The 16,200-nt window shown below is 42.0% G+C and overlaps 1 non-coding gene across 1 annotated transcript; it reads left to right on the top strand.

Moving 5' to 3' along the window:
- Positions 1-14,118: 14,118 nt before the first annotated feature.
- On the top strand, positions 14,119-14,225 carry LOC131024054 (small nucleolar RNA R71). The gene has a single exon (XR_009101649.1). It is a non-coding gene; the product is annotated as a small nucleolar RNA R71 (small nucleolar RNA).
- The last annotated feature ends 1,975 nt before the right edge of the window (positions 14,226-16,200 follow it).

A 16,200-nucleotide genomic window follows, 5' to 3' on the forward strand; every position in this document is an offset into this window, starting at 1 on the left:
AATTTGTTCTTCAAAACACCAAATTTCGGCGGTCAACTCCTTTGACCGCCGAATTGCCTCTTTTCATCCCGACTTCAGAATTTTCGTCTTTTCTCGATTTTTGGGCTCGATTATCTCAAAACTCTTCTCTTTAACATGTTCCGCCATAAATTGGGCAGTTTGCACTAACCCATCGTAGAAGAACTGCATCAACATAACATTAGTGAATTGATGTTGAGGGCATTGACGGATGAGTTCTTCATATCTCTCCCAAGCTTCATGCAAATGCTCATCCGCTCCTTAGGTGAACTTCATTATCCTCGTTCTCAGCTCCTGTGTTTTGTGGCTTGGGTAGTATTTCAGCATAAATTTTTCACAAGTATCTCCCCAAGTAGTGATAGAATTGGGCGGTAGAGCTAGCATCCACGTCCTCGCCCAGTCTTTAAGTGCATAAGGGAAGCACTTGAGCTTGAGTTGGTCCTCCGTGAGACTAAGCAAAGGAATTGTTTGCACTTGGGTGCAAAAATCCCGGATGAATTGCAGAGCATCCTCGCTTGGCATCCCGTGGAACACCGGCAGTAAACTCGAGTCATTGGGTTTGAGATTATAGTTTCTTACTGCAGTGGGGAGCACGATTGCCGACATGTTGGTATCTCCGATCACCGGCCTGGTGAAGTCTCCCATGTATTCCATGTTCTGCGCCATGACTTCTTTCTCCTCGTATGTATTCTGCTCTGCTTGGTCAGATTCAGAGCCGGCGGCTTCCTCCTTCTTTTCTACTTCGTGCTCTGCCGTGTCTATATTCTGCTCTGTATCGGCAGAGCTGGCGTCCTCCTTCGTTGGCTGCTCTGAAGACTCAGAGTTAGAGCTGGCTGGCGAATCTAGTTCATCCTCTCCTGCGCTCTGCTCTGGTAGTTCAGAATCAAAGTTGGACTTGGTAGAGCTGGCTTCCTCCTCTTCTACGGTCTGCTCTGGAACTTCAGGTTCAGAGTCAGAGCTGGAATTGGCAGAGCTGGCAGCGCTGTCCTCGGCGAACACTCCTTTGCAGCTATACTTCCTGAAAATCCCTTCGCTCGTACTATGCAACGGGGACACAAGTTTGCCTTTAAGACTACGGCGTCCCTGCATGCACAACACTAAACAAACGGATTAAATGCACCGAGTGGAAGAAACGTAAAAACAAAAATAACATGAATTTAAATAAAGCTAGTAAAAACGACACAACTAAAATGCCTAAAACCTTCCCCGGCAACGGCGCCAAAATTTGACTCAACCTAAACACTACTCTATATTGACTCGCAAGAGTACGAGATCTATTGTAACGTGTAAGCTAACCCAAGTGGATCTCACAAGGAAAGTCTTAAAGGGCTTCTAATTGTATCGCAGGAAAAACTGTAAAGAAAGCAGTAAAGAGATTGATTATTAAACTAAAACTTAGAATTAAAAACTTAAGTAAAAACCGAACTTAAAATTAAGCTAGGCGAATTAAACTATTAAACCCTAGGCAAGATTTTAAATAACTTAAATTAAACCTACTTATGAAATTAAATACTTGTAAATTTAAAGACTTCTAATCTAGGCGTAAAACTAAGTGCATAATTTAAATTGCATAATTAAAAAGGAAGCATGAACATGAATGAAAAACGTAAACATGATTAAACAAAATAAATTGAATTGAAATACGAAATACCGTAAACGTCTTGAACGTGTAATTGTGTCACGCAATCACAATCCAAGAATAAAAGCTAAACAAAACTAAATTAAAACCTAATTAAAAATCAACACTATGAAATCAATTAAATTCCTAAGCTTCGGATGCCAACAGATCTCAAAGATGGCATCTAAAACTAGGGCAAAGTATATTTTTACAAAGAAAAGTATGGCCCTATTTATAGACTTCAAATCCCTCTAGATCACCATGGAAGTTGCCATGCAAAGTAGAATTCTGAAGGCAATAGAATCGTGCAAGATAAGACAACTCTCCAGCTGTGACGCGCGCTCTGGAAACACTCCTACTCTGGCCGAATTCGCAGCTCTTGCCAGAGGAACGGATGTCGTCAGAGAAATGGCTTCCGTCAGAGAAACGGCTTCCGCTCTGGCGCATTTCTCTGCTCTGGCATTTCTCTGCTCTGTCTCACTTCTCTGCTCTGGCATTTCTTCTCTGCTCTGGCATTTCTCTGCTCTGTCTGACTTCTCTGCTCTGGTATTCGACTCCTCTGCTCTGACTATCGACTTCTCTGGCTATTGGTTTCTCTGCTCTGGAGATTGGTTCTTCTACTCTGACGAGTTGACTTCGCTGCTCTGGGCTTTGATTTCTCTAGCGAATATGATTCCTCTGACGCTTATGATTCCTCTGGCGCTTATGATTCCTCTGGCACTTATGATTCCTCTGCTCTTTCGGGTTTACTCTGGTGTGTATTTTAGCTCTGCTTTGGTACACTAATTCTGCTCTGGAGATTTCGGCTCTGCTCTGGAGATTTTAGCTCTGGCAGTGCATTTCTCTGCTCTGAAGACAGAGCTATGCTAAAAATGCCATTCTTAGCCAAAATTCTCCAAAATTGTATTCTTTCATCTATAAAACCTAAATCTCCTGCAAAGCATAAAACAACACATAACATGCACCAATTTCCAGAAGATTATCATTAAAATAAGCTCATACAAACCCCTAAAATTAGAACAATTAAGCATAAATCACTTACCATAGGCTTTCCAATCGTCTCAAGTCTCCATCGCTAAAAGTGTGCCAAGAGTAAGATCAAATAGGTCTTTATATCAGGTTCTAATGTAGGGACATTGGATTAGGTGGGGAAATTTGGCTAAGTGACTTAAATTAAATTGATTACACCAACCTTATGACTTCACCATTCAAGCATTGAATAAATTCCATATTCCACCTAACATCTCCATAATCACCACAAACCAAGGGATATAATCATCATAAATCAAAACTATACATTCTTTTATGCTCTCACTTTTCTAGTAACACACAAAGTCGATTATCTATGAGATTTTCAATTATACTCACGACTTTCTCAACCAACTTTCATCAATTTTTTTTAAGGCTTATAAGAATGACTAGTATCATGTTTCACCCCTTATTTCGATCAATCCACAGCCAATACCACACAACGATCCCCATAAACTCCATCACCCCCTATCATCCGGTTAAAGAATCAAAGCTTAAGAAGGCTCAAACACGGTTAACAAGGAAATAATGTTTTCAGGAAAGTGTTTGGGATATAACGTGGCTTATGAAAGATGGCCTAAAATCATCTCAAACTCTTGAACACAACAAGCAATCTCAAGCAAGACCCATGGCAAGTTCTAGAAGTGCACTACATGCATGACAACACTCAAAAACAAAGAACAAACTGCAAATATGACAGTTAAGGCTCAATTCCTCACAAGCTTGTTCAACGTCAAAAGTCAAGGTAAAATATACTCATCAATCACACACGTCAGTTCAAATCATGTCCAAATGTCGAGAAAAATTGGAAATTACCTTCTTTTTCGCAGAAATCCTCATAGACACCTTACCAACAACTAACTGGAGCACTAAACATTCAAAAAGCAAAGAAACTATGGAATACGTTTGAGAATATATCAATTTAGTTACAGGCCCACAAATAAAAGACTATGAATACGTCCTCAAAATAGCAAAAAGAGCAAAAATACACTAGGCTAAAAATGCAAATCATAACCAATCTCCATCCCCCTCCCCCAAACTTATTAAGGAGCGAATGCTCGAAAATAAGTTTGGAAGGAAAAATAGATAAAGGTTATGGTGAGCATACTTACAAAGCACTTAAGATGGCGGTCCTCCCTGTCTCCTCTGGAACTCTTGAAACTGTCGTAGGATTTCCTCCTGCATCGCCATCTGCCTAGCATACTCCTGCTGCTGCCTCTCCATCTCTGCTCGCTGCCAAGCCTCAAAAGTCGCCTGCCGCCCAAGCTCTGCCCGTGCATATGTCTCAAAAGCGCTAAAATGAGCAAACAGCTCATGCTGATAAGCATCCATAGCTTGCTGCTGCAGGCGAACCGCCGTGACGTCTGTGCGCATAACAGTGAACTGCGCCTCTTGTTGCTCGGCAAAGGCCTGCATCTGCTGCATCCTCTCGGTGAGCTCGGTAACATCAAAATGAGCTCCTTGTCCCCATTGTTCTCCTGCTGCTGCCGCTGCGGGCTCCTCTTGCTCTTCTTCCTCCTCATTCACATGCTGAGGGACCTGCTCGTCAGCCTGCTCACCCGCTATAGCCCTCACATGGGTGCCTGTATTCATCAGCCAATTCTGGGTCTCAAAGCGCCCGCCCACACGGGTGAGAGTCGGGTTCGGCAGCGGGAAGTGGTCACCTTCACTTTGCACCAACTTAAATGATGGTTGGGCTCTTGACAGAAATCTCATGCGAACCATTCGGTGACCATTGATGTCACGGCCGCGCTTGCTAAGGATAGCAAACTCGGGGAAACCCGCGACTAGGGGAGGGAATTTAGGAGCGGGATTAGAAAAGGGGCATACTTGACTTCTTGATGACTCGACTTTGTATAAGGGAAACACTTGAAATAACTAGATATTATCGAAGGCCACAAGGGGACCGTGCATAAAATATGATCCAAAATGGGTACCCAAGGAGTTCAAATACATTGTTGGAATAATACATATTGTTTGACAAATGACATAACATCTTAGCAAAATCAGTGTTCGCAGCGGAAAAGCAACAACTCGAGCATATGTATGAAGACATATACTCTGCTCTGAAGTTCTCGTCCTAGATTGACAAAAGCTCCGCTTGCACACCACATCCCCGATCACAGCTCAACCTGCACATTTAGAAATATATGCAGGGCTAAGTACGGGAGTACTTTGTGGACACTTGCCGAAATGTACATACATGCATAATATTTTATTGTCAAGCCTTTCATCGGTAGTAAGATACGAGGGTTTTCCTTTAAAGACTCGTATTTACTACAAAAATATCATTTCTTTCATAAATATCCCGCGCAGGCATTTTAACATCATTAATCACCATATCAGTAACTCGTGCCGAGAGGTAGGCCTCCCTCTACGGACACTATGATCGGCCAACCCGCTAGATGACTCACGATCACAAGGGGGCACACTAGCCCTGGCAGGATAGCTATCAACTGCTCAGGACCCGAATTCGATTAACATCAGATAGGCAATTAATAACAAAACATAAAGCATTTAGGCATTGACAATATCATTCAAAATCATAAGTATAAAGTTGTAACAATTCTATAATATGGTTTTAGTTTATACGTAAGAAAGCCCACCTGGTAGTGGAGACTCACGACTAAGCCTTAAACTCTTGCGTTCAACCTTGATTCAGAAAAGAAATAACGTAAGGTCTTAGTCCGAAGAAATTCTTAAATAAATGAGGATGCGTAATGTAATTATGCATAGCTCATATTCCTTTTTATTAGCCAATTAACCCAACTAGGTTCCGTCCCATGAAGTCAAGTAATTAACTACATTGATTCGTTCTCATTGGGGCGTTCTAAACTGTCAGTAAGACATAATAATCTCCCTTCATGTAAGCAAGGGAAAGGAAATAATAAAGGTTTAAACACCCTAAGTTCTCTTCTCTCTCTCTTCTCAGAGGTCCGCTCTGGCCTCTAAGTCCGCGCTGGCTGAGTTAGCTCTGTGGCGAGGTGATTCCTCTGGCGAGGAACGATTCCTCTGGCGAAGTGATTCATCTGGCCATTCCTTTGGCGAGGTGATTCCTCCGATGAGGTGATTCCTCTGGCCATTCCTCTGGCGAGGCGATTCCTCTGGCGAGGTGATTCCCCTGGCGAGGTGATTCCTCTGGCGATGCGATTCCTCTGGCGAGGCGATTCCTCTGGCGATGTGATTCCTCTGGCCATTCCTCTGGCGAGGCGATTCCTCTGGCGAGGTGATTCCTCTGGCCATTCCTCTGGCGAGGTGATTCCTCTGGCGAGGCGATTCCTCTGGCGAGGTGATTCCTCTGGCCATGCGATTCCTCTGGCGAGGCGATTCCTCTGGCGAGGTGATTCCTCTGGCCTCGTCCCCGCTGGACTCGTCCCCGCTGGACTTCTCCGTCCTTATCCCCCTCGATTCTCACTCGTATACAGACCTTAATCTCTACCTATGTGAGCATGCTGTGATTATTCACGTTCGTCTACGTCTAAAGTTCTCGTCGTTTATTCAAGGTTCAAGTTATAGGTTCCACTAAAACGTGACTTAACATGCTTTTTGTTCATTCGTTTATAGCCCATAAAACATGATTTCTGCGAGCGTGATGCATGTCGATTGGAGTAGCAACAGAGGTCTAAGGTTACCTTGATATATCGCGTGCTTTGGGTAAAGAACGATGGTTTCTCTCTCGCTTTTTCGAGCGTCGTGGTGCAAACTGGAAATGAAATGGCTGCTATTTTTAGGCCGAAAATAGGTGGAAAGAAACATGGCGAAGGGTGGAAAATTAAGACGAGTTGTTACCTTGTTCAAGTTGGCAGCAAGAATCTCGCTCTACTCCCCTTCGTGCAAGGCGTCGAGAGAGGTGAGGCTTCCTGTTGTTGCTGCTGAAAACTCTAAGTGCTGAAGTAGAAGGGGTGGCTCAAGGATTGAAGGGTGAATTTATACTTGGAGCTCGGCTGGTGTGCACTTGAGTGCCGAAGGGAGGGCATTGGTCGAAGTTCTGCATGGCGTGGGAGGGGGGGTGCAGCAGGTGACCTTTCAGTTGCCCAGCCAATGGGAAGAGCTGCTGCTGCAGCTTGTGTGGGAGGCTCTTCGGCTGCCCAGCCAATGGGAAGAGCTGCTGCTGCAGCTTGCGTGGGAGGCCTTTCGGCTGCCCAGCCAATGGCTGTTGCTGCAGCACCGTATCCACCTTTTCTTTTCTCCCTTTTTCCTTTTGTCCCTCAATCATGACGTTGGCAGGTGGCAGACGTAGAGAGGTGTAGGGTGGGCGTGTGATCTGGCCTAAATGAAAAAGATCTAAGTAAAATCCTTCAGTGTTGGTTTCTCAGTATTTGAAATACTGGTTTCACATTTCCTAAAGTCGATACATGCTAAATTAAATCCGTAGATTTAATTCGTTCGTCATCCTAATACTTAAATTAAATCCGTAGATTTAATTAGCTTCAAAGTCGGAAATAATTCACGACTTAAGTAACAACATGAAATAAACTCCATCTTGATAAATAACACAACTTTGCTAAGTTGGTTATAACTGAGTACTAATAATTATTCATCGACTCAAAGATTCTCGTCGCGGTCTTAACACGCGAAGATAAATAAATGCATACTGCTAGTGTAGTGACTCTGTTTTCCAAAATACGTAATTCAGAAACATAGCTGAAAACATAAGGTGCTTCATTTACTGGTAGATAGATAACTAAACACAAAATACTGGAATTATATACCACTAAAAGAGCGGGTTGTCAAAATTGAGCAGATTTTCACCCGCCAAAGCTTCCCATTGAGCAACTGCAGGACAAACGCGGCGTGCGAGGGGTGTAAGCATCCCTCCAATCGTGATCACTCCTGCATTGGCCTTTGATGCCTTGAACAACTGCTTGAGGAGGATTTGTGTTAAATCCATTGGTGTGCGTGTGAGCATCCCCTAAATGATAAACAGCTCGTGCTGCGTCACGTGGCTGTTTTTCGGCAATTTCAGGCATAAATTCGGCGGTCGCCGAATTTTAGAATCCATTTGTAAATCGCGTTTAGAGATTTCGGCGCCCAACTCGGCGATCGCCGAGTTGGTCGCCATTTTTGCCAGCCAAAATTCTGGAATCTGCGACCTACTAGAGCTTGGTCGCCGTTTTTCGATTTTCACCTCTTTTTTTTTAACTGCAAAAACAAAAAACACTAGGGAAAACATCAAAAACGAAAATAAATTAACAAGGCAAAACTAACAAAAACGAGAAGAAGACAACGACAAAAAGAAAACTAAGAAAAACAAGCAAAAACTAACAAAGCAATAAAAATTGGGTTACCTCCCAACAAGTGCTAAAATTAACGTCTATAGCTTGACGATACCTCCCAATCATGGATCAACAAAATTGACCACTTCCACGTCGTGGTCCAACTCTGCTTTGAAGTACGGTTTAAGACGATGGCCATTAACAGTGAAAGTGGAACCATTCGATGCAAGCAACTCATAAGTTCCATTCCGATTGCTCTTGTGAACCACATATGGACCTCTCCATCTAGACTGCAGCTTGCTAGGAAATAATCGAAGCTTAGAATCATACAAGAGTACCTCATGTCCCGACTTGAATTCCTTTGTGCGGATGCTCAAATCATGGAACTTCTTTGCTATTTCCTTGTAGATACAAGAACTCTCATAAGCTTCATTCCTCCACTCATCCAACTCCGTCAACAAATCTCACCTTGTATGACCGGCCTCCTTAAACTCCAAATTGATTCTCCTCGTCGCCCAATATGCCTTCTGCTCAATCTCAACAGGTAAATGACAAGATTTGCCAAAAACAAGTTGATAGGGAGACATACCAATTGGAGTCTTGTAAGTAGTGCGATACGCCCAAAGAGCATCATCCAAGTGTTTTGCCCAATCTTTCCTATTTGTGATGCTCTTCTACAAAATCTGCTTGATCTCTCGATTGGCCAACTCCGCCTGCCTATTAGCTTGAGGATGATATGGAGTCGTCACCTTGTGCTTTACTCCATACTTCGCCAAAAAGCTTGCTAGCAAATTGTTGTTGAAGTGCGACCCCACATCACTAAGCAACGCTCTCGGTGCTCCGAATCGAGTCAAAATATTCTTTTGCAAGAATTTAATGACTACCTTGGAATCATTGGTGACAGTTGGGATCGCCTCCACCCATCTAGACACATACTCCACAACAAGCAAAATATAGGAAAAACCACATGAAGGCGGGAAAGGACCCATGAAGTCAATTCTCCAAACATCAAATAGCTCCACCTCTACAATGATATTTTGTGGCATCTCATCCCGCTTTGTAATATTGCCCATGCGCTGGCATCGATCACAAGACTTCACAAAAGCATGGCAATCTTGGAAAATTGAAGGCCAATAAAAACTACTATGGTTTACCTTCATGGCAGTGCGGTTGGCAGCAAAGTGACCTCCACTAGGTGAGCTATGGCACTCCTCAATGATCTTTGGCCATTCATGATCTCTAACACATCGCCGAATAAAGCCATCGGCGCTCCTCCGGTACAAGTACGGATCCTCCCAATAATAAAACTTGACATCATGGAGGAACTTCTTCTTTTTATAGTGCGACATCCCCTCGGGAAGAACTCCAATCACCAAGTAGTTGACATAATCCGCAAACCAAGGATCCTTAAATAACACCGCCCAAATCTGCTCATCGGGAAAAGACTTATTGATGGCCATCTTCGGATCATCTCCCTCGATCGGATTCTCCAAACGAGACAAGTGGTCGGCTACCACATTCTCACATCCCTTTCGATCACGGATCTCCATATCAAACTCTTGAAGCAACAAGATCCAACGAATCAAGCGGGGCTTGGAGTCCTTCTTCGTGAACAAGTAGCGGATGGCGGCATGATCAGTGTAGACAATTGAATGAGTTCCAATCAAATAAGAACGAAACTTATCAAAAGCATACACCACAGCTAGCAGCTCATTTTCCGTGGTAGTGTAATTCATCTGAGCAGAATCCAAAGTTTTACTAGTTTAGTAAATTACCTTGAATAACTTATCTCTCTTTTGCCCCAACACAGCTCCCACGGCCCAATCACTAGGGTCGCACATCAACTCAAACGGGGCACTCCAATTCGGCGTAATCAACACTGGCGTATAAATCAGCGCTGCTTTCAACTTCTCAAAGGAGACGAGGAACTCATTGGTGAAGACAAACTTCACATCCTTCTCAAGCAAAGCACAGAGCGGCTTGGACAGCTTGGAGAAATCTTTGATGAAGCACCTATGAAATCCTGCATGCCCAAGAAAGCTCCGCACAGATTTCACAGAAGTAGGAGGCGGCAACTTTTCAATAGCCACGATCTTAGCACGATCCACCTCCAAACCTTGGGCAGAAATCTTATGCCCCAAAACAATGCCCTCATGAACCATGAAGTGGGACTTTTCCCTATTGAGCACGAGTGCCGTCTCCTTACAACGCTGCAACACTTGAGCAAGATTGTCCAAACAATTATCAAAGGAGGAGCCAAAAATAGAAAAGTCATCCATGAATACCTCCATAATGTTTTCAATCAAACCATGGAAAATCGCCATCATGCAGCGTTGGAAAGTGGCAGGAGAATTGCAAAGATCAAAAGAAATCCTCCTAAAAGCAAAGATGCCATTGGGACAAGTGAATGCCGTCTTATGCTGATCTTCTGGGGCTATCATTATTTGATTGTAGCCCGAGTACCCATCCAAGAAATAGTAGTACTCATACCCTGCCAAATTGTCAAGCATCTGATCAATAAATGGCAATGGAAAGTGATCCTTACGTGTGGCTGCATTCAAAGCTCGATAATCAATGCACACGCACCATCCTGTTACCAGCCTCGTAGCTATGAGCTCATCTCTCTCATCCTTAACCACAGTCATGCCTCCCTTCTTAGAGATAACTTGCGTCGGACTCACCCACTCACTATCAGAGATGGCATAAATGATACCTGCATCCAATCACTTGAGCACCTTCTTTCTCACCACCTCTTGCATAGCTGGATTTAAACGTCTTTGTGGCTGCACCTTAGGCTTGTATTCCTGCTCCAACAAAATACGATGCATTCAAATAGAAGGACTAATTCCTTTGATGTCAGAAATAGACCATCCTATAGCAGACTTGTACTTCCTCAAAACTCGCATCAACTTCTCCAACTCCAACGGAGATAAATAAGCTGACACAATAACAGGAAAGGTCTCATTCTCACCCAAAAATTGATACCTCAAGTGCTCGGGAAATGGCTTCAGCTCAAGTTTGGGTGCAGCTGCAGCTGCAGCTGGTGCAGGTAATTCAGCTCCCTTTTCCACCGACTTGCTTCCCCCATCAACAGGTTTGTGAATATCCATGTAAGGCACAAGATCGATGGGATGGCTCTCTACGGCCTCCAGCTCTGCAATATAATCCAAAATCTCATCACACGTCTCATCAAGCTCGGAGTAAGGATATAATGACTGTGTGATGCACTCCTCCAAATGATCCTCTACAGCTGCAGGAAAATCCACTATAGCCTCAATTAAATTGCAATCCTCAACTTGTGGCTCAGTTGGCTTCTTCATCGCATCATAAATGGACAACGTCATCTTTTCATCATTGAAGCGGAAAGTTAGATCTCCCTCTTTTCATCATTGAAGCGGACGCCCCAAGATCAATGGAGTATTTTTGTCCTCCGGCATGTCCAAAACTACGAAATCTGCAGGAAAAATAAACTGCTCCACCTGCACCAGAACATCCTCCACAATTCCCTTGGGATAAGTAAGAGAACGATCTGCCATCTGTAAAGCAATGGAAGTAGGCTTGATTTCTCCAATCTCCAATCGGTTGAAACTAGAGAGAGGCATTAAATTGATGCTTGCCCCTAAATCACAAAGAACGCGGGAGAAATTCTGCCCTCCAATCACACAAACAATAGTAAAGCTGCCAGGATCCTTCTGCTTCAATGGCAGCTTTCTTTGTAGCACAGCACTGCATTCCTCGGAAAGATTAATCGTCTCATACTTCCCCAACTTCTTCTTGTTGGAGACTGCTTCCTTGAGGAACTTGGCATAGCCTGGCATATCTCTCAAAGCATCAAGTAAAGGAATGTTAATATGCAGCTTTGAAAACATCTCCATAAACTTGGCTAACTTCTCATCCATCTTTGGCTTTGCCAGGCGACGCGGGAAAGACGCTACAGGCTTGTACTCTGGTCTGGGAAACGTAGGAGTAGGAATAGGCTCCTTAACAGCAGAAGTACTTGGCGATGCCTTAGAAGTAGGCGGCGAATCGCACACAGTTGTCTCCAAGTCATCCTCCTCCACAATCTCTACACCTTTTTCCTTGCCATCCTGCAGCTCTGGATGCTTCTGATACTGAGTCCCGCTCCTTAAATGAATCGCATTACACTAATTTTTTGGATTGACCTCAGTGTTGCTAGGGAATTTTCCTGGTGTGTGCTGCGCAGCTGCTTGGTTGGCCATATGACCAACTTGAGTCTCCAAAATTAGCACTTGCTTGGACAGTGCTGAAAAATTATTCCCAATATTACCCACTTGAGACTCCAAATTGGTCATCCTTATATTAACAGTTGTCTTCATGCTAGACACCTCTGTTAAAACCTGCTGCATCATATCCTCAAGCGATCCCTTTTTCGGTTCATTTATAACTCCTCCACTAGACACAGAAAACCCAGGTGGAGGCTGCAAAGCATTGTTGGGATTTAAATAGGAAAAATTTGGATGATTCCTATTATTGGGATGATATGGTGGATTTCTGCCCTGATGTCCCTGATAGTTTGGTCTATTGAATTGGTACTGCCGCTGGACATAATTTGAAGGAATATTAAACTGAATTAATGCTCCGTTTGCCCGATGATCGTTTCTTGGATTATTATTAATTCATCATACAACGATTAAATCCTAACATGCTCCTATGAATTTAACAACTGCACATAGGTGTTAGGAAAACTTACTTGAGAATCGGATGCACAAGCTGTTGATGATCGCGTCGAAAGAATCTGACTCCAGCTCTGATCTTCTCGACTGTATCCCGCTCAATTTCCAACGTTGGATGGACAACGAGCTATGGAAATTCCCAAGACAGAATGACCACTCACGTTTCCTGCGCCTCTCTCTGCTCTCAAAAACCCTAATTTTTATCAGTGTATTTTCCTGAGAGCTGACAGCTGTATTTAATAATACAGAAAACTGAGAGGGGGCGCCAGTTTCTAGGTGAGGGCCGAAAATCTGCCCTACTTGGGCTAGGAGACATTGGGCCAGCCCAGGGACCAGATACAAGGAAAAAAGATGGGCCTCAAATAAATTAATTTATCTATGGTCAGCCCAGACCATAATTAATTTATAAATATCAGTTCATTCCACTAGAGAACCGATACTGACTTACCCCTTTATTGCCGGTGATGAGTCGGGGCTTGTATTTAGACTTATTAAATCTCCGTATTTAAAATATCCGACATCCATTAATTAATTAGAGCTCTGACAGCTTAAATTAATTAAACTCTTAATAATTCCTTAAGCAGTACCACTCAAACTTTATTATTACGCCTGAACTTAATCAACCTGCAGGGTTTAGCGTAATAAACCTTATTGAGCTCCTTAAGGGGATGTCATTATCCTATACCGGATATGGGTACTAATACAGATAATCAAATATCATATATTAACCGCTATCACCCAAGATACAGAGTACTCGAGTTAGTAAATAACTTTCACCCATAGTAAGTCAAAGTGATATACGAATTAATATATATATCTGAATACTTATTAGTATTAAGATTTATAAGTCACCGAGATCTTGATTCTTCACTTAAGTCAGATAGAAGAATACATCTCAAACTGTGGTCCTATCAATACGTAATGACGTACCAGTATAGACAAGTAGCCAAGACAAACTACTTCCATCTATACTGCAGCCTAAACTAATAACTTGTCCTAGAGTTATTTCGGTTGTGATCATATTATATCTCTTAAGGTTATTCCAATTATATGGTCTTCTGTTATCTACAACACACCATATAATCTACTTATACAGAGATAAAGAACATACATATGCAATCATGAACACAATCAGATAGGAGATAAGAATAGTGAAAACAGGAATCATTGTATACAAGCATAAAGTTCTTGCTTTCAGTATACAAATCCAACATAATTAGCATCTTCAAACTGTGACACATCAGATAAAATCGGCTGCTGAGGAATTTTTGCTAGCAGTGCTTTTCTCTCCAACTCATACTGCTTTTGAAGAGCTTCATATTTCTCCTTAAAATCATCTATCTCCTCATGCACAGCTGCAATTCTTCTCGTAGAATTTCTGTCATTCGGCCATTGATAACTATTGGAAGCCATCTCTTCTATCACACGATAAGCATCCTTTGTATTTCTATGGAGAAGACATCCACCTGCAGTAGCATCCACCATACTTTTTGTTAGACCAGTCAAACCATTATAAAAGTGAATGATCTGCTGATCCTCCGTGAAACCATGTTGTGGACAGTTCCTGAGCAGCTCACGAAATCTTTCCCAGACATCATGAATGGTCTCATCTCCTAGCTGGGAAAAGTGAGAAATCTCCGCAATGATTTTTTGAGCTTTAGAAGCAGAAAAGTATTTTGCCAGGAAAGCTCTACACAAATCCTCCCATCCAGTAATAGCACCTCTGTCCAAACTCTTGAACCACTCCTTCGCTCTGTCCCTGAGAGAGAATCCAAACATCTTCATTTTGATGGCATCTGGTGGCACTCCATTATGCTTAATAGTGTCGCAGATATCTAGAAACTGAGTAATGTGAGCATGCGGGTTTTCAGAAGCCGTTCCACTAAACTGTTCAGCTTGCACCATGTTTATCAATCTCGGCTTCAGCTCGAACGTGGTAGCCTGCACAGTTGGTCCCCATCTGCCTCTTTGAAATTGATCAACCCGAGGCTGATACATGTGATTCAGCGGTGGCTCTGGTGGAGGAGCCCGGTTGCGCCTGCTCTCATCTCTCTCTTCATCTAGCTGCCTCTGAAGGTCTATCACTGTTCGCATAAGGGTTTCAAGATCCAAGTTATTACGTTGCTTGCCATTGCTTGCTTCTTCTTTTCGCGGTTGTCTTTTTTATATTGCTTTTCGATTTCCAAATTCAAAGGTACAAGATGTTCCTTTCCTTTGGATCTCGTGATCATACACTCCTGAGACAACAAACAAAAATCAAAAACAGAAATTAAAAGCAAAAAATAAAATAAACTTAAAACTTATTACGCCTGAAATAATGCTTAAGTCTAGTTAGAAATATTAAAGTAAATTCTAAATAGTCCCCGGCAACGGCGCCAAAAAGTTCATCGCTAATTTCTTAACAAGAATAATTGCAACTAAACAGTATAATTGTAGCACAAAAAAGCAAGCAGAGTATCGTATCCACAGGGACTATTATAACGAATCACCTTAAGTAATCCTAAATAAACTCTAGTAATATTCAGGCAAACTCAAATAAGAAGGAAGAATAAAACTTAATTCAAAACAAAACAAATAAAGTAGGATATAAACACAAATAATTAAAGACTCTGACCCTAGGGATGTACTTTTACTAATCAATTATATGCATTTAATCTATTGATTCAATTAGCACTTTAATCCAACCCTGATGAAAGATCACTATATTATTCACAAGCTTCTCTAACGAACACCTATGAACGTAGATTAATTTACCCCTTTTCACATTCAAGATTCCAAGGAATAAATTAACTCCAAATAGCACACAAAGAATAGCTTCCTATAGCTTCACCTGTCGCATTCAAGACTCAAGGTTAACACTATATCATGCATTCCTAAATCGGCTGAACAATTATCGCATTCAAGACTCAAACTGAACAGCTAAACATGTAAATTATTGACCAAATAATTCACAATAAATTAAGCACCAGGAATCATGAATCACAAGTTGGAGGGCAAATTGATATAAAAAAATCATAAACACATAATTAATCAGCTATGTACAAACCCTAGGTTCAGATTAACGAACTAGACAGACATCGTAAAGTAAAACATAAACATAATAAATAAAAGAACAATTGCAAAAACTAAATTATATAAAACCGTAGAAATTGAATGTAACAGCTCGAATCTTCACTCTTGCAGAGATCACAATCCAGTGCTCTGAAGGTCTATCACTGTTCGCATAAGGGTTTCAAGATCCAAGTTATTACGTTGCTTGCCATTGCTTGCTTCTTCTTTTCGCGGTTGTCTTTTTTATATTGCTTTTCGATTTCCAAATTCAAAGGTACAAGATGTTCCTTTCCTTTGGATCTCGTGATCATACACTCCTGAGACAACAAACAAAAATCAAAAACAGAAATTAAAAGCAAAAAATAAAATAAACTTAAAACTTATTACGCCTGAAATAATGCTTAAGTCTAGTTAGAAATATTAAAGTAAATTCTAAATAGTCCCCGGCAACGGCGCCAAAAAGTTCATCGCTAATTTCTTAACAAGAATAATTGCAACTAAACAGTATAATTGTAGCACAAAAAAGCAAGCAGAGTATCGTATCCACAGGGACTATTATAACGAATCACCTTAA

Source organism: Salvia miltiorrhiza, chromosome 4 (genome assembly GCF_028751815.1).
Source record: "Salvia miltiorrhiza cultivar Shanhuang (shh) chromosome 4, IMPLAD_Smil_shh, whole genome shotgun sequence".
NCBI classification, from domain to species: domain Eukaryota; kingdom Viridiplantae; phylum Streptophyta; class Magnoliopsida; order Lamiales; family Lamiaceae; genus Salvia; species Salvia miltiorrhiza.